The sequence below is a fragment of the Camellia sinensis genome, chromosome 2 (genome assembly GCF_055761805.1).
Source record: "Camellia sinensis isolate YWXY chromosome 2, ASM5576180v1, whole genome shotgun sequence".
Classification (NCBI taxonomy): Eukaryota; Viridiplantae; Streptophyta; class Magnoliopsida; order Ericales; family Theaceae; genus Camellia; species Camellia sinensis.
In genome coordinates this window covers 178,460,206-178,478,189 of record NC_138962.1, presented here as the reverse complement: position 1 = coordinate 178,478,189, position 17,984 = coordinate 178,460,206, and the positions used below count along the sequence as shown (strand labels likewise).

Sequence of the window (17,984 nt, the reverse complement as noted above, 5' to 3'; positions counted from 1 at the left end):
TGGTAATGAAAATGATGGTGGTGGTAGTAGTAGGGGTAGAGGTGATGGTGATGATGGTTGTGTGATAAGGTTGGCCAGTGTAGTCTAAAAAATATTTTCTATTTTAAAAAAGTGAATATTGTTTTCGACTCAAATAAATTATTTTTCATTAATTATGAAAAGTATTTTACATTCATTTTTTATCACACCAAATGTCACAACTAGGGAAAATAAATGTCACACCAAATATTTTAATTTCATTTTTGTCGGATTTGTTATTACCTTTCCGCCCCTGCCACCGCCACCCCTATTCCGCCCCTCACCCCTGCTACCAAGCGGAGTTTTTCTTCCCTTCCTTGTACATTTGAACTCACCTTATTGACCTGATTAAGAGCTAGCTTGAAAAGAAAAAAAAAATGTTCAAAAAATAGGGATAGTGATGCTATTGAATATCTTGATTTTTTAATTATTTTAATCAAAAAAGTCACATGCCAAACACCCTCTCTAAACCAAAGTTACTTCAACCTAATAGAATGAGTAATAAAGTCAAAATTTAGTGGTTAAAATAGTTAATAAGGACCCCAAAAAAAAAAAAAAAAAAACCTAAAATAGTCAAGGAGACAAAATAAGTTAAAATGTCACATTCAAATAAAAATCATTTTATTTTTTCTCTTACAACTATCATATCAATTACAAAAAAGCCAATTGTTATCCCCTATGAAGCACGAGTACGAGTACGGGTACGGGTATGAGTACTGGTACTGGTATGATACAGGTACGTCGATATGGTAAAATTCAAAAAAAGTAGGGTACGAATATGGCTTAGTACGCTTGTAAAAAAATATTTATTTTTATTTTAGAGTAATGTAAAAATTAATTAAATGGTTTAATATATTTAAATTCAACCAACAATTAACATTTAATGTCAAAAGTAAAGGTATAAATCAAAATCAAATGTCAATATATTTTACAAACCATAGTTTAATTTTAAAAACATCCTAAGTATAAAACTAAAAATAAAAAAGAAATCTAGTGAAAAAAGTTTTATCTCTGTAGTAGAAGAAAATATTGTTTCAACTGAAGTATGGTACGGCTTAGATATATAGATACACTAAAAATTAAGAAGAAAAAAATTTAGGTACGTATTTCGTATACTCAGTACGTATGCAAAAGTACTACACGATGTACCATACGCCGATAAGTACCCGGTACGAGTACGACATATTTTTCAAACTATCCATGCTTCATAAATTATTCCAAATAAATTTTTGTAACTAGATTAAAATAACTAAAAAAAAAATTAACTAAAATAACTCATTCTTGTACGGGGCCATAGAGAGAGAGATAAGTGAAAATAAGTGAAAAGTCTGATACACAGAGATAGAGAGAGTTGCAAGCCTCTATTGAGAAAAGTAAAAGTTTGAAACAACTGTCTACTTTTGCAGGTTAGTATTAGGAAACTTTCAGGCTTTATAAATAGAAGAAAAGTCCTTAGTCTTTTGGAAAATTCTATAGCATCTCATCATGTGTTTTTGTGATGTTAGTTATGTATTTCTATGATAAATATTATATTTTTTTTGACAAAAATTATAAAAATTTATGATTCAAAAATGAAGTTATGTATTTTTGTGATAATATAATGTATATTATGATATTGTTACACATTTTATACTTAGAAAATATTTGTATAAAAAATGTGTAACACTATCATAAAATACGTAATTTTATTTCTGAATCACAAATTGTGTGGGTGAAAATCTGACCACACTGCCCGCCTAGTAATCAGCTGGAGAGCACCGGCAGAATAGATGGCTTCAGCAAACCTGTAACAGAAAGAAAAGGCTCCGGCGGTGGCTCTTCCACCCGGGGGCACTCCGACGATCAAGTCAGTATATTTCTCAAAGATAATCAAGTGCTAAACTCACAAGCTTGAATATAAAACTGCGTACCTTAGACCCACGGGGGTGCCTTTCTTATATAGTTTACTCAATCCAAGTCCTATTAGAAGCCTAACTTCTATGGACTCCAATTTAGTACTTACTTTGGATTCCTCAAGAGATAAAGATAAACTCCCTAAGAGCTTTATCCTTATCTTAACAAAGTCTTCTCTTTTCTCTAGGACTCTTGTCCCTTATCTGCTTATCTTGGATTCTGATATCTTCGGAGATAACCTCGGCCTAGCCAAGATAACCTCGGCACAACTACCACGACACGTGGTACCTCGGCTGACACGTCGGCGTCACCATACCATGTGTTGGTATTCAGAAAATACATCCCCACAACTGCCCCCTAGGTTCTATTACCTCGGTATCCTGAGGTGATGGAACCTATATCTGTATTTTCTTTCTACATATTGGCTCAAAAACTGTTTAGCCGAGATCATTTATTTCAGTATTCTCTTCGGAGAACAAGAACTCAAACCAATTCCCTCACGCGCATGAGCTGTCATGCATTTCTTCTCAACCGTTCCCCTTACGTGTTCTATCGTCATAGGCCCGTGTCTGTGACGCGCTTGTAAGCCGTCTTTCACCTGTCTGCGCCGTCTGACGCATACGTTCCTCCAGGCGCAATAAATGCCCTGTTTTGCCGCCGTTTCAAGTGTTTTACAAAACTTTACTTTCTTCCTTTGTTTCTTTACTTTCGCACTTGATTCTCTGGCTTTCTCTCTCTCTCCCAAATCCGCCATTGCTCGTCTTCACTCTTCCATTTCAGCGAGGGTTTCGCCGTTTCGTCGTGTCTACAGTCGTTGCCTTACTTCGGCGACTTTCATCCCGGCTTCTTTTGTTCTGGTAAGCCTCCGTTCCCCTCATTCCCAATTTTTTATGTGCTTTCGTTTACTTACTGCCATTATTGCTCTGTTCAAACTTTTGTTTTGCTGAACTATTTATCTGGATGTGTCTATTCCATGATTTCACTCATATTTTGAACACTTGCACTGTTTCAACACTTTTCTTGCCACTGTTCTTGACCTTTTACTTCTGTATTTCTTTCGCTTCTGAGAACCATACCTCTGTTCTTTGATTCTGAAACGTCGTTCTTTGTTTCTTGTTTTCCAGATTTCTGCCTTTAATTTTTGCCTTCATAGATTTAGGTTTGAGCTTTGTTTATAGAACCTTCAATTTTTAAGGAAAACTGAAACAATCCTTACCAATATATACCTAGGGTTTCGCCGAGGTCCCGATTACCCCTTAAGAGCACCTTCTTTCTGAAGTCTAGCCTTCTGTCTTTAGGCCGACGTTATGGGTATGTGGAGACATAGGGTTGATACCCCGACCAAACTTGAGTACTTTAGGCAGGAGTTCTCCATCCCTGCCGACGTCCACCTGAAACTAGCTGGGGATGATGACTCCATCATGCCTACCGAAAACACCATGCCTCTCCCTATTGTAGCCTTTACTGAGTGTAGACTTCGGCTTCCACTTAACATTCCTTTTCGCGAGATTCTGCATTATTATAAATTGAACCCTATGCAACTTGCCATAAAACTCTTATCGAGTGATTTTTGGTATCATCGCCTTAGCCAGACAAGTAAACATTAGAATCACCCTAGCCGACATACAGTATTGTTATACCATGTGCCCCCTTAGCCTGAAGGAAAAAGGTTACGTTTACTACCTCAGGCCGAGGTCCACCGAATTCAAAATCGTAGCCGACCTCCCAGATTCCAACAAGGGGGGTGGAGATGACTACTTTATTGTCTCTGGAAATTGGGAATTTGCCCTAGATGAAGATGTCCATCTATACCCACTTCCTTGAACGGTTAAAGAGGGCAAGGGTAAGAGCCCAGTGTTATTTACTTAGTTGTTTCGTTTCAAGTCTTCAATATTTTATCTGTTTCTAATGTCTATTTCTTTTTGCAGACGTTCGCAAGCTAGCGAAAGACTTTCGCCAATCTTACGTTCCTAGCAAGGACCTGAAAAGGCTCCTGGACTTGCCTGTCCAAAAAAGAAAAGCACCTCTGCTTCTCAACTTCATTCCTACATACAAATCCACTCTGCCCGACGTTCCCAAACGAAAGAAGAAAAGCCTTTCTCCTCCGACTGCCACAACTCAAACCGTCTCTTCATCTCGAACAGATCAAGAGTCAACATCTGACCCAATCAATCAACCATATACCTCGGCTCCATACTTAATCCCAATACCAGAAAGAAAACGTCGGCGACGACTTGTAAAAACTGCTGAGATGGGTCGCCCGAAGCCTGTTGCCCAAGATCTCCTAGCCGACCTACCTGCCGACGTTGATGCTGTTCCAACCCAATCCATGCCCCCACCAAAGCCAAAAAGAACAAAAAGGGCTCAGTCGAAGGCCAAAGTGACTCAGGTTGAGGACACTTTGCCTATCTCCAAACTGGCTGAGAGTAAAAAGACTTCTTCTGCTTCTACAAAAAGGTTTGCTGAAAACCCACCCTCTGAGTCCACACAGTCAAAGAAACCAAGGTTGGCCTCAGCTACTACCTCGGGGTCCAAGAAACCGGATGTCCCTTGGGCTCCCAAAATTACTTTGGAAGACAGGCCAATTATGTCTAGTGAAAGCGCCGACGACATAAATGTCGGCGTTGCCCTCAGCACGGCGTTGCTTTTTCCAGGTGACCTCGAGCGAAATGCTGAGTACAATGAGTACAAGAATTACGCTCTAATGCTCCAGCACTCCGTTCAAGTAAGTGTTCCTGTTTGGAATTTTCTACTTTCTTTCTGTTTCATACTTAAAATATTTTCTAACACTTCTATTTTCTTTCAGGCCATCCAGCATGCCCATTCGTTTTCATTGCAAGCTTTTGAAAACAGGACAAAGTTGGTCGATCTGAAGAGAGAGGTTTCTGCCCTTAAAAAGGAAAACAAATCTCTCCAATTAAAGATGAAAAAACTGGAAGACCAGGCTGAGGCTGCCACCAAAGCCCAAACCCTTGCCGAGGAAAAGGCTGAATCTGCCGAGGCTATTAGAAAGGTCGCTGAGGCCGAGAAGACAGAGGCCGAGGAAAAAAAGGCCCAGGCGGAAAAGGAACTCCAAGATGCTTTATCTACCAAAGACGCTGAAATAAAGGCGGCCGATGAAAAGGCCTATGCTCAAGGAATGGCTGACGTTACAGAATAATACAAACTACAAGTCAGGCAGGCGTGCAACAGGGGCTTCTCCCTAGGTTGGATGGCCCTTGCCAAAAAGCTTAATATCCCAGACGACTCGCCATTGTGCAAGGCTAATGATATCCCTCTGCCATTTCCTCCACCTCCACCTCCAAGCCAAGCTGAAGATGATTCCGAGTCTGAATCTGAGGATGAGGATAAGGATGATGATGAAGCTTTAGTAAGGAAGCCCAAGGATACCAGTGAGACCAAGTCTCCTTCTCAGGAGGATCAAGTCCTAGACTTGACTCATGAGGAGGATGAGGAGGTTATCAAGGAGACCACTCCCGAGCAAGCATCATCTGATGTTCCTCAAATCGGTAAGAGCGTTGATGAAACCCTTGCCGAGATCGACGCCGAGATTGCTGCAGATGAGGAAGCCGAGGTATCTCTTCAGGAGACCTCTGAAATTCAGATCCAGCCAGATGCTGATATTGAGAAGTCTTAACTTTCATGTCTTTTCTTTTGCTCCTTTGTACTTTGTTTTGTTTTCTGGACAGTGTAAGCTTCCTTTCATGGCCGATGTACCTTTCTTTGTTGCTTCGAAACAATTTACTTCTGGTAGGCCGTAGTGCCTTCTTTTGTACACAATTGCGACTGTTTTTCTATGAATGCTTTTTTCTTTAATTTCTCTTGATTGCTTCTGCATGGTTTCTATACTTAGAATATTTTGCATGCTTTACACACTTCTTCCTTTATTGTGCAATCTTCTCGGGGTTACACACCTCGGGTATAAAACTTTTACTTCGGCAAGATACTCACCTGCAAACTTTTCATAAGTTTCAAGAAGTGTAAAACATATACTATTCAATGTCAACTTTGTAAACTTTTTCTCAAGTTTCAACAAGTGTTTAAACAGTGATCTCGGTCTAACCTACTTGTAAATTGCTGCAAATTTCAACAAGTGTTAATATATACTGTAAGTTTTTCTCAAGTTATAACAATGATCTATTTGTAAATTGCTACAAATTTCAACAATATACTTAGCTTTTACCTCAACCTGTAAATTGCTACAAATTTCAACAGATGATCATATGTAGGCTTAACGTTATCTTGTAAATTGCTACAAATTTCAACAAGTGTTAAGCATCTTCTTTGGTTTAGCCAACCTGTAGATTGCTACAAGTATCTAGCAATAACCTTGGCTTCACTTCGACTTGTAAATTGCTACAAATTTCAACAAGTGAAGAGAAACAGTAATCTCGGCTTAACTTCAACTTGTAAATTGCTACAAATTTCAACAAGTGAAGATAATGAATCAGCTTAATTCCAACTTGTAAATTGCTACAAATTTCAACAAGTGAATTAAGGAATAATCTCGGCTTAACTTCGACTTGTAAATTGCTACAAATTTCAACAAGTGAAAATAAGGAATCAGCTTAATTCCAACTTGTAAATTGCTACAAATTTCAACAAGTGAATTAAATGTCTCTGTCTTCTCTCTGCCCCCAATGTGAACCTGAGTTCTACTTGGGTTCTCATTACTCATGTCTTCCAAAAACACCAATATGTAACTTTACCAAATATATGTGTTTTAAGAAAAGGGAAAAGATTTTATTGATGACATCGGCCAAAAATACTGCACATCTAATGATAGAAGAATTTCAAATTACAAGTGTTCCAAGGTCTTGGTAGTGCTTTGCCCTCGTTATCTTCTAGTCGATAAGCTCCATTGCCTAATACCAAAGTAATTCCGTAGGGTCCTTCCCAGTTTGGGCCAAGCTTGCCCTCTCTGGGATCTTTCTTGTTGCCGACGACTTTTCTCAAAACTCGGTCGCCGACTTGAAAATCTCTTGGATTGACCTTCTTGTTGTAAGCTCTAGCAAGCTGTTGCTGGTATACTGCGAGTTGAATTGCAGTTTTCTCTCTTCGTTCTTCTAAAAGATCCAGATCTCGGGCTAAGAGTATGTCATTGGTGCCATTCTCTACTCCCTGGGTTCTAATCCCTGGGATGCCGATCTCTAATGGGATGACTGCTTCTGTGCCATAAGCCATGGCAAAGGGGGATTCCCCTGTTGATCTTCTCGGCGTAGTCCGATATGCCCAAAGTACGTTGGGCAACTCGTCTACCCACTTTCCTTTTGCTGCCTGCAGCCTTTTTTTTCATTCCATCCAAAATTACTTTGTTGGATGCTTCTGCTTGCCCATTGCTTTGGAGAAAACTTGGTGTTGAAAAGTAATTCTTGATCTTGAATTTCGCACAGAAGTTCTTGATGAGTTTGCTGTCAAACTGTGTTCCGTTGTCGGCAACTATTGCTCTGGGAATCCCAAATCTGGTGATGATGTTTCTCCATATAAAGTTCTTGACATCCACATCTCGGATTTTGGCAAGAGGTTCTGCCTCTATCCACTTTGTAAAGTAATCTGTTGCTACCAGCAAGTATTTTCTCTGCCCAGTTGCCTGGGGAAGTTGCCCAACAAGATCCATGCCCCATTGGGCAAACGGCCAAGGGCTGGATACTGGGTTCAGGTCAGCAGCTGGCTGATGTATCAAAGGTGCAAACCTTTGGCATTGTTCACACTTCTTTACGTAGGCTTCAGCATCCTTTTGCATGTAGGGCCACCAATACCCCTGGGTAATGGCCCTGTGGGCTAATGATCTGCCCCCAGCATGGCTTCCACAAATTCCTTCATGAATTTCATATAAGAAATCTTCAACCTGCAAAGGGTGTACGCACCTTAAAAGGGGTCCAGTGAAGGACCTTCTGTAAAGATGTCCATCTTCTGTCAGACTGAATCTTGCAGATTTCAATCTGACTTTGTGTGCCTCCTTACGATCTTCTGGCAGCTTTCCTTCTTTCAGGAATGCAACAATTGCATCCATCCAGCTTGGCCCCATGTCCACACACATTGCTTGCTGCTTTGTGTTTTCTGGTTCTATGCTTGGGCCCGACATAAAGTTGATCATAATTGTCCTCGTTTTTCCAGACTGCATTGAACTTGCCAAGTTAGCCAACGCGTCGGCGTGGGTGTTGTCATCTCGGCTAACTTGGAGTAGTCGGCAGTTCTGAAATAAGGCTGCCAATCTGATGACCTCTTTTGCATATGCCGACATCATTTCGTCCCTGGCTGCAAATTCACCTGTTGACTTGTTAACAATAAGTTGTGAATCACAAAAAACTATTACCTCATCTGCTTCTGCTGCTGCTGCCAGTTTTAGCCCTGCAATTAATGCTTCGTATTCTGCTTCATTGTTTGAGGCTTTGAACCCCAAACGGATGGACTGTTCTATTATTTCTCTATCTGGAGATATCACCAGTACTCCTGCCCCCGCTCCTTGTCGGTTCGAACTTCCATCGACGAATAGTCTGAATGAGTCGCCGATGTAGATACTACAGGGTCTGAGCTTTTCCTTCCTTTGCTCTTTTGCCTTTGGCTGGGATTCTCCTTGCTTGCTGGGACAATGCTCATCCTGGCTCAACGGAGCCCGATGTTCGATGGTTTCGGGGGTGAATTCTGCCACGAAGTCGGCCAAAACTTGGCCTTTAATTGCTGTTCTCGGCCTGAACGCCAGGTCATACTGACCTAGGGCTACGGCCCATCTTGTTATCCTTCCTGTTAAGTCTCCTTGCTGTAACAAGGACTTCAATGGATGCTCTGTTAAGACCGCAATCTTGTGCGCCTGAAAGTAATGGTCCAACTTCTTTGAAGCCATTACTAAGGCTAGCATTAATTTTTCCAGTGGTAAATACCTTGTTTCTGCATCGGCCAAGGTTTTACTTACATAATAAACAGCCTTTTGCTCCCATTTTTCTTCTCAGATTAGTACTACACTGACTGGGTGTTCTGAAACTGTCAGGTACAAAAATAGTTCTTCCCCTAGTTCTGGATTGGAAAGAACCGGAGTTGTGGTCAAGTACTTCTTTAGGTCGGTTAAAGCGGCTTCGCATTCTTCTATCCACAGAAAGTCTGTGGCTTTTTTCACCAAGTTGAAGAAGGGTATGCATTTATCTGAGCTTCTGCTGATGAATCTGTTTAGGGCTACGGCCCTTCCAGTAAGCATCTGAACCTGTTTTGCCGACGTTGGGCTCTTCAATTCTAAGATGGCCTTGATTTGGTCTGGGCTGGCCTCAATGCCCTTTCTTGTTACCAGATACCCTAAAAACTTACCTGATCCAACTCCAAACGCGCACTTTGATGCGTTGAGTCAGAGCCGGTATGTTTTAAGTATATCAAAGACTTCTTTTAGGTCGGCAAGATGACCCTTAGATTCCCTGGTCTTCACGACCATGTCATCGATGTAGACTTCTACCGTTTTGCCAATCAGGTGCTTGAACATCTTTGTTACTAACCTTTGATAAGTTGCTCCTACGTTTTTCAACCCAAAAGGCATTACCTTGTAATAGTACAAGCCTTTAGGGGTGATGAACGCGGTCTTTTCTCCTCGTCTGGAGAGTACATGGAAATCTGGTGGTACCCCCTGTATGCATCCAAAAAACTCATCCTTTCGTGCCCTGAAGTTGCATCTACTAGCTGGTCAATCTTGGGCAGAGGAAAGCTGTCTTTGGGGCAGGCTTTGTTGAGGCTGGTAAAGTCTACACAGACCCTCCATTTGTCGTTCTTCTTTTTCACTACTACTGTGTTGGACAGCCATGTCGGGTAGTGGACTTCTCAGATGGCCCTGGCCTCCAGAAGTTTGTCAACTTCTTCTTTTACTGCTTCGACGTGCATCAACGTCGGTCTTCTGGCTCGTTGAATCACAGGTTTTGCCGACCTGTCGACATTCAGCCTGTGGCAGGTGACCTCGGGGTCAATGCTAGGCATTTCATAAGGTGTCCAGGCGAACACCTCAATGTTGGCTCTCAAAAAATCTTCCAGTTCTCTTTCCTCTTCTTCGGCTAAGCCTAAACGGAGAAGAAAGAAGCGTTCTTCGTCACCCTCCTGGACAAGGATTTTCTTTAATGTCTCTTCACTCTTTTTGGTTGGCTCCTTGCCGACATCATCTAGGACCTCCATGTCCTCGTCTTCGATCTCTGCCTCTTTTGGCTCTCGAATGCTGCAAGTAGACTTTGTTGCTGCCATGGAGCAACTTTTTGCCTGCAGTTGATCTCCTCTGACTTCTTCAATCCCATGCTCTGTGGGGAACCGTAGTAGTTGATGCAATGTTGAGGGAACTGCCCCCATTGCATGCAACCATGGTCTTCCCAAGATGATGTTATATGGCGAGGGTGTGTCAATCACCATAAATTCTATCTTGATCTTCTTAGTACCAGCTTGTACTTCCACGCTTGCTGCACCCAGTGGCCATGTCGGTGTTCCATTGAAGCCGACCATAGGGTTGCTGGATTGTTCCAGGTCATCAGGATGAAGGCCCAGCTCCTTGTAACATCTGACGTACATGATGTCACAAGAGCTGCCTCGATCTATTAGGATGCGTTTTACTTGGCATTCCCCAACCTGGAGGGATACTACCAAGGCATCATTATGCGGATGCTGGACCATCTCTAGGTCGGCTTCAGTGAAGGTTATCATCGGTCCTTGGTATTCTTCAGGCCGAGGTCTTTTGTGTCCGACCTGGTTCACGTGCTGCAGGTGTTTTACTCTTTGGGTTTCTCCTCGGACGTCGTTTTCGTTCACTTTTGAGTGAATGACATTAACCACCCGTGGTCCTCCTGCCTGTGGTTGTTGTGCTGGGGGAAGCGGAGCTGTAGGTGCTTGAGGCAATCTTGCCTGTTCTTCTCTTGTCCTGGCCTCATCAATAAGGTCCCTCAGATGGCCTTGCCTTACTAGGTCTTCTAAGTGTGCTTTTAAGGTTCTGCAACCCTGAGTTGGGTGTCCTTCTTCATTGTGGTAAGCCCAGCGCCTACCAACGTTTCTTCCCATAAATTCCCCTGGTGCTCTTGCTGGTGTCCTGAAATAGGGTTGATTTCGTATTTGGTCCAGGACTTTATGGATAGGGATTCGGAACACCGTCGTCACTGCCTGTTTACCCTTCAATTCTGTTTCTTGCTTGGTCGGCCCGTTGTTACCTCGGCCTCGCTTCGGCGAGCCATTTCCCTTCTCCTGCTTCATCTCTTTGTTTCCTGACGTATCTTCCTCGGCTTTGGCGTACTTCTCGATTCTCGCCATGAGTTCCTCCATGCTTTTCGGCAATGTTTTTGCCAAAGACTTCCGTAGTGGGCAGTCATCTTTCAGGCTGTTCTTGAAAGACACGACCGCCACTACTTGGTTGCATTCGGGTATTCGATTGAACACCTCGTAGTACCTCTTCGCGTAGGCCCTAAGGCCTTCTTCCTTGGTGATTCTTAAAGCCATCAAGGCATCGACCCTCAAGGGCTGTAGTTTGTTCGTCACAAACCTGGCCACAAACATCTCGGCCAGGCCTTCCCATGTCTTTACGCTTCCCTTCGGCAGTTTATGGAACCAATCGGATGCAATTTCCCCAAAGGATGAGGGGAATACTTTGCAGAGTAATGGCTCATTCCCACTATATAATGCCATTGAGTTCAGGTATAATCCAACATGAAAGTTGGGATCTGACTTACCATCATAAATTTGGAACCTCGGCATACTGAATCTCTTCGGCGCTTCAAATTTGTCCAGTTCCACCGAGAATGGTGTCCTCGGCTTAACTGGGGAAGTTACCTCGGCTTCAACATTCTGTTGCCTCCTCCTGAGGTAATCCCTCAAGTCTTCTTTACTCCTTCCTGGAGTTCGGCTATCTTTTGATTTCAATTTCTTCAGTACGCTACTTTCGGCCTCGTGGTGGGCTCGTTTTGATCTTTCTCCATGTGTTGTGTCAAAGCAAAGTGCCTATCCTTGAACATGGCGATGTTCTTTGGGCTCTGGATCCTTCGTGTGATACGTCCTTCGGGACTCTTCTCGTCTCGGTTCCTCTCGTCCGCCTTCCCTGGAAGGTCGGTGAGAGTGCCTTCCGCTCCTGGTGTGCTGAGGGACTTCGGGGATTGTTGTCCTTCCTCCCTTCTGGGCATTGGTTGCTGGCATCGGGGTGTCTTGCAGCGGGTATGGTGGCTGCATGACATTATTTTGCATCATGAAGTTGACGACCGACTGTAGGTCCGCCAACTTGTTTGCCAAGTCTTTTACTTCCTCATCCCTCCGTAGGCACCTATCCCTCCATACCTGAAGGTTATCTTCATTATAGTACTGGCCTTGGTCTGTCTTCTTTGAAGTGTTGCCCTCCTGGCCGACGTCTTTCCCTCCGTGGCCCTGGCCATGAGTTTCTGTGTTGTGGTTGTCTCCTTTAAAGTCAAGATCAATTGGTCTGCCACTCCCAGCAGGAGTGTCGCCCCCAATGTTTTCCCTCTGTCCGTCACTGGCCATCTATTCTTCTAAGTTCCCACAGACGGCGCCAAATTGTGTGGGTGAAAATCTGACCACACTGCCCGCCTAGTAATCAGCTGGAGAGCACCAGCAGAATAGATGGCTTCAACAAACCTGTAACATAAAGAAAAGGCTCTGGCGGTGGCTCTTCCACCCGGGGGCACTCCGACGATCAAGTCAGTATATTTCTCAAAGATAATCAAGTGCTAAACTCACAAGCTTGAGTATAAAACTGCGTACCTTAGACCCACGGGGGTGCCTTTCTTATATAGTTTACTCAATCCAAGTCCTATTAGAAGCCTGACTTCTATGGACTCCAATTTAGTACTTACTTTGGATTCCTCAAGAGATAAAGATAATATAGCGATCCCGGGTTTACCCTTGTTGTACAGTGATCCGGACATGGGTCCGTAGATGTTGGTAGTTGTTCTTTATCTTGTTTACATCCTTTTTACTTCGTATTTGAGTTATAGGATGTGTTGGGCAGGTTTGTTCCAGGTTGGTTGAGTTTAGAAACCAAAACTAGTTGCCCAGATTTTGGCCTGTACGCTCGAGCGAGGGTTTTGGCGCTCGAGCGGAGATTACACCCATTCAGTATTTTTTTCCTGTGCAGCGTTGTACGCTCGAGCGTGGTGTTGGCCGCTCGAGCGGGGTTGTCTGAGTGACGCTCGAGCGTAGAGTTGGAAGCTCGAGCGGAGACCTGGTTCTGTAAAAGTGCTGGGAGAGTGCATCCGGCGCTCGAGCGGAAGTTTGGACGCTCGAGCGGGAGTCTGTGTGTGACGCTCGAGCGGGGTGTTTTACGCTCGAGCAGGAGACTGGGTTTAAGTCCCGAAATTTGTGACTTTTTAAATCACTTTTTGCCTTCTCTTCTCTCTCTTACTTTTCCAAAATCACCATTGTTGAGCCTCTCACTCTAGACTCTACCTTCTCTCTAGGTTTTGATCTAGTAGGAGTGATTTGCTCACCTTTGGCCTTTACAAAAAAGTTGTTGATCGTCGTGGGCTTCATTTTAATATGAAAATCTTGAGTTTTGGAGCACGTTGGGTTTTGTCGTCTTCTCCTTTGGGACTCCGAATTTGAGGTAGGGATATCCTACTCCTGTCTATGGATTTTGTCTTTAAATTTTGGTATTTTGAGATGTTGGGGTTGGTTTGGTTATTTTGTGAAAGTTTGGGGCTTTTGTGCTATTTTACAAAAGTTGGGGTTTTACTCATAATAAACCTAGATGCATGTTTGGCATGAAGAAATGGAATGAATGTTGAATTATTGATGAAAATGGGACCTAAGGGTTGGGATGTTAATTATGGGAATTGACCTAATTACATTGTTTAATTAATTGGGATAATTAATTGTGAGAAGTGAGGAAATGAAATGTTGATTGAATATCCATTTGTGCATTCATTTTCTGTTTAGAAATAACTGCTTTGGGCTATCGGTGGAGGATAGTCGTGATTGTTGTAGACAATGCATGATGATTAGGCAAATTGAAACTAATCAATGAAGTGTGTCATGGAACTTGACGGTTGATAGAATACATTAATTACATGTATTGAGTGATTGTATATAGAACCAATGTGTTTGTATACGTTATGTGTAGAGGAGGAGATGGGGGATGTACTCCGCAGTTTAGGGGAAGATAGGGGATGTACCTCTAAACCGGATAGTGTTGGGAGAAGATAGGGGATGAACTCCGTAGATACAGCTCATATGCTTGTCTAGAGAAGTGAAGATAGAGCTTATATGCTTATCTTTGTAGAATGTGGATATAGCTTATATGCTTATCTGTGGATATTGTGGTTATACATATCTGTTGTAGAATGTGGATATAGCTTATTTGCTTATCTGAAAATGTAGATATTGTTGTTATACATATCTGTTGAGAATGTGGGTAGTGCTTATATGCCTATCTGTTGAAAAAGGGAAAATGAAAGGAAACTTGGACTCATAAGTCGTATGACATAAATATGTGATTTATGTGATTGTATCAGTGTTGGCCATCTATCAATTGCTAATATTTTAGTCATTGTTCATGGTTGGTTTAGTATATTTCTACTGGGCTGTGGCTCACCCTATATGGGAACATCATTTTCAGGTGCAGGAAGCATGCCACCTCCAAGGACATAGCTTGGGAGGCTTGAGGCGGACATAATGTTGTCGTTTACTTTTGATGTATTACATGTAAATACAAGCCAAGGGCTTAAAGTGTATGAGTTAGTACTCCTTTTGTGTAACCAAGTGTTAACTTGGAAAGCTGTAAGCCCGTAGGGCATTTTGCTTTTGTTGTTAACATGTAATACTTATGTAATAAGACTCTGAAGAAATGGAAGAATATGGTTATCTTATATGTTAATGAATCTCTTAATTGATGGGTTTAATGCTTTTATTTTGAGGGCGTTACAACTTGGTATCAGAGCTTACCGGGTTCGAATACTTTGGGTACGTGGGAAGTGATTAGGATCACAGTGGGTTTGTCTCGCTTGATAGAGACTTAGATGTAGTATCATATGCTATGTGCTTAATTGATAACATGCTTATGTGACTAGGTGGGTATGGGATTTAATTTCGAGGATGTTGATTGGATCCTTGGGTTTCTGGGAGTCTTGTTGGAAAAGCACTTGATCAATGCTATTTCTAACCGGAACTCTAGTAACGCCTCGGGACTATCATTATCCGGAAATGAAGTTCGTAAGTGCTTATGTGTTTATGTGCTTATGTGGAGTGAATTACAGTTGTCCATGCATTAGGACGTGAGTGTTTAGTTTCGGCACATTTATGAATGTGCTAATGTTCTGTGTTACCTTTATTAGGATGTCAGGACGAGGAAGAGGTGCTAGGCGTGGTAGACCTGCGAGGCAGGAAGTACCGTTACAGGGTGAGATTCCAGCAGTGCAGGAGGGAGTAGGCCAGGCCAATGTGGCCGAGCCAGTGGGTCAGCAGGCTATGGGTGCCCTGGCCAGAGAGATAGCAGGAGCTTTGGGTATTCTTAGAGCTGGGAATCAGGCCACCGAGGCAGGGCCTTCTTTCTTGAAGCGGGAGTTCTTCCGGTCTAATCCGGATAAGTTTATTGGGGATCCAAAGGAGCCACTGAAGGCTGATGAGTGGCTAGAGCAAATGAGTAAGATGTTCGAGATGCTTGGCATCGAGGACGGAGCACTGAAAGTGACCTTGGCATCCTTCCAACTGAAGGGAGATGCGGGTCAATGGTGGAAGTACGAGAAGGCTCGTGTTGGTGGTACTTGGGAGGCGTTTATAAATGCTTTTCAAGAGAGGTTTTTGTCTGCAGTAGCTAGGGAGAAGCTGAGGGATCAGTTTAGCCGGCTTAATCAGCAGGGCTTGTCAGTGGCCGAGTTTGAGGCTACTTTTACCAGTCTGTCCAGGTTTGCACCTGAATTGGTGGCGTCTGAGGAACGCCGTTGCTATGAGTTTGAGCGGAAGTTGAGGCGGGGCCTCAAGTTGAGGGTTGGTGGGTCTTACATCCGAGAGTATAGACACCTAGTGGACGCTGCAGCTCATGTGGAGCTCATGATGCAGGAGGAGGATGAGGGGCAGAGAGGCTCCAAGAGGAGCCAAGATGGTCAGAGTGATGGCAAGAGGCAGAGGGGTTCTAACCCTCAGCAGTCGCAGGGTGGTGTTGCTAGATCGACCTTCCCAGTGCCGAGTACAGGCTCCGGGAGAGGTGGTCAGGGGGAATTCACCTGTTACAAGTGTGGCCAGTTGGGTCACAAGGTTTCTGTTTGCTCGCAGAAGGGTGGGGGTCAGAGAGCTGCTTCTTCTTCAGCTAGACCGCAGAGTCAGAGTTTGGGCAGGGGGCAGCCCTTGTCTTGTTATCAGTGTGGACAGCCTGGGCACCTGAAGAGGTTTTGCCCGCAGTTGAGTGCCACTTCGGGAGCGTCTGGTTCTAGGCAGACGCAGGGTTTTCAGCCAGCTCAGTCTGTGCAGGCCTCGAGGGCCAATCCGGGAGCTTCGTCATCCCAGTCTGTGCAGCAGTCTTTTGCTCCGAGAGGTGAGCAGGTAGACCAGGGGCCTACGGGGCGCGTGTATGCTGTTACCGCGCAGGATTTAGTACCAGCTCCATCGGTAGTGAGAGGTACTTTTCTGTTTTGCAACTCGGTTGCTAATGTGTTGATAGACACGGGTGCATCTCATTCTTTTGTATCTGCTGCATTTGCATCTGTTTTGGAATTGGAGTTAGCACTGTTGGCATCTCCTATTTGTGTGGTATCGCCTTTGGGTGGTGAGTTGATCCTGAAACAGGGTGTGAGAGGATGTGATATAGAAGTCGCCGATTATAGGCTTGCTTTTCCGTTTGTTGTCATGCCCATGAAGGGTTTTGATGTTATTTTGGGTATGGATTGGCTATCGTCATACCGGGCTGTTATCGATTGCTACCGCCAGAGGGTCACGTTATGTACCTTGAGCGGGGAGTGGTTCCATTTCTTGGGAGACCGGGTTGGTAGTGTTTTGCCACCGGGGTATGATTCGCGAGGGCGAAGTGAGCTTAGTAGTCTACTTGCTAGCTTTGAGAGTAGTGAGTGTGTTGAGACACAGATTGTGTTGCCGAGGGTGGTTTGTGAGTATTCGGATGTCTTTCCCGAAGATCTTGTTAGTTTGCCACCTCACCGAGAGATAGAGTTCTCTATTGATTTAGTGCCCGGCACGGCGCCGATTTCTATGGCACCTTACCATTTTGCTCCAGCAGAGTTGGTTGAGTTGAAAGTTCAGCTCCAGGAATTGCTAGATAAGGGCTTTGTTCGCCCTAGTGTTTCACCGTGGGGAGCACCGGCCCTCTTTGTTAAAAAGAAAGATGGTGTCTTGAGATTGTGTATTGACTACTGGAAGTTGAATCGGGCTACGGTTAAGAATAAGTATCCTATGCCCCGTATAGATGATTTGTTTGACCAGTTGAAGGGTTCCCGTTGTTTCTCTAAGATAGACTTGAGATCGGGTTACCATCAATTAAGGGTCAGGGAGGAAGATGTTCCTAAGACGGCATTCCGTACGCGGTATGGCCATTATGAGTTTTGGTGATGCCATTTGGGCTTACCAATGCACCGGCAGTCTTTATGGACTTGATGAACCGGATTTTCCGGGAGTTCTTAGATCGATTTGTGGTCGTCTTCGTGGACGACATCCTTATCTATTCGCCTTCAGAGGAGGAGCACGAGGAACACTTGAGAGTAGTGCTTGAGTTGCTTAGAGCCCATAGGCTTTATGCCAAGTTTGGGAAGTGTGAGTTCTGGCTGAGGGAAGTCAAATTCTTAGGCCACGTGGTATCCGGGGAAGGGGTGTCTGTTGATACATCCAAGGTTGAAGCAGTGCAAGATTGGGCACAGCCTAAGAGCGTGTTCGAGATTTGCAGTTTTCTGGGATTGGCTGGGTATTACCGCCGGTTTGTGAAAGATTTCTCCAGGTTAGCGTCACCGTTGACTAGACTGACTCGGAAGGGAGTCAAGTTTGTGTGAAGTGAGACTTGTGAAAAGTCGTTCCAAGAGCTGAAAGTTAGATTGACCACCGCTCCGGTGTTGATTATTCCGGAGAGAGGGTTGGGTTATGCGGTTTATTGTGATGCCTCACGAGAGGGTTTGGGTTGTGTGTTGATG

General features: G+C 43.8%; 1 protein-coding gene across 1 annotated transcript in view; it reads right to left on the bottom strand.

Annotated features, from left to right (window-relative positions):
- The window catches only part of LOC114282822 (putative E3 ubiquitin-protein ligase HIP1), a 230,783-nt gene that overhangs the window by 107,019 nt on the left and 105,780 nt on the right, over nt 1–17,984 (bottom strand). The window lies entirely within an intron of this gene.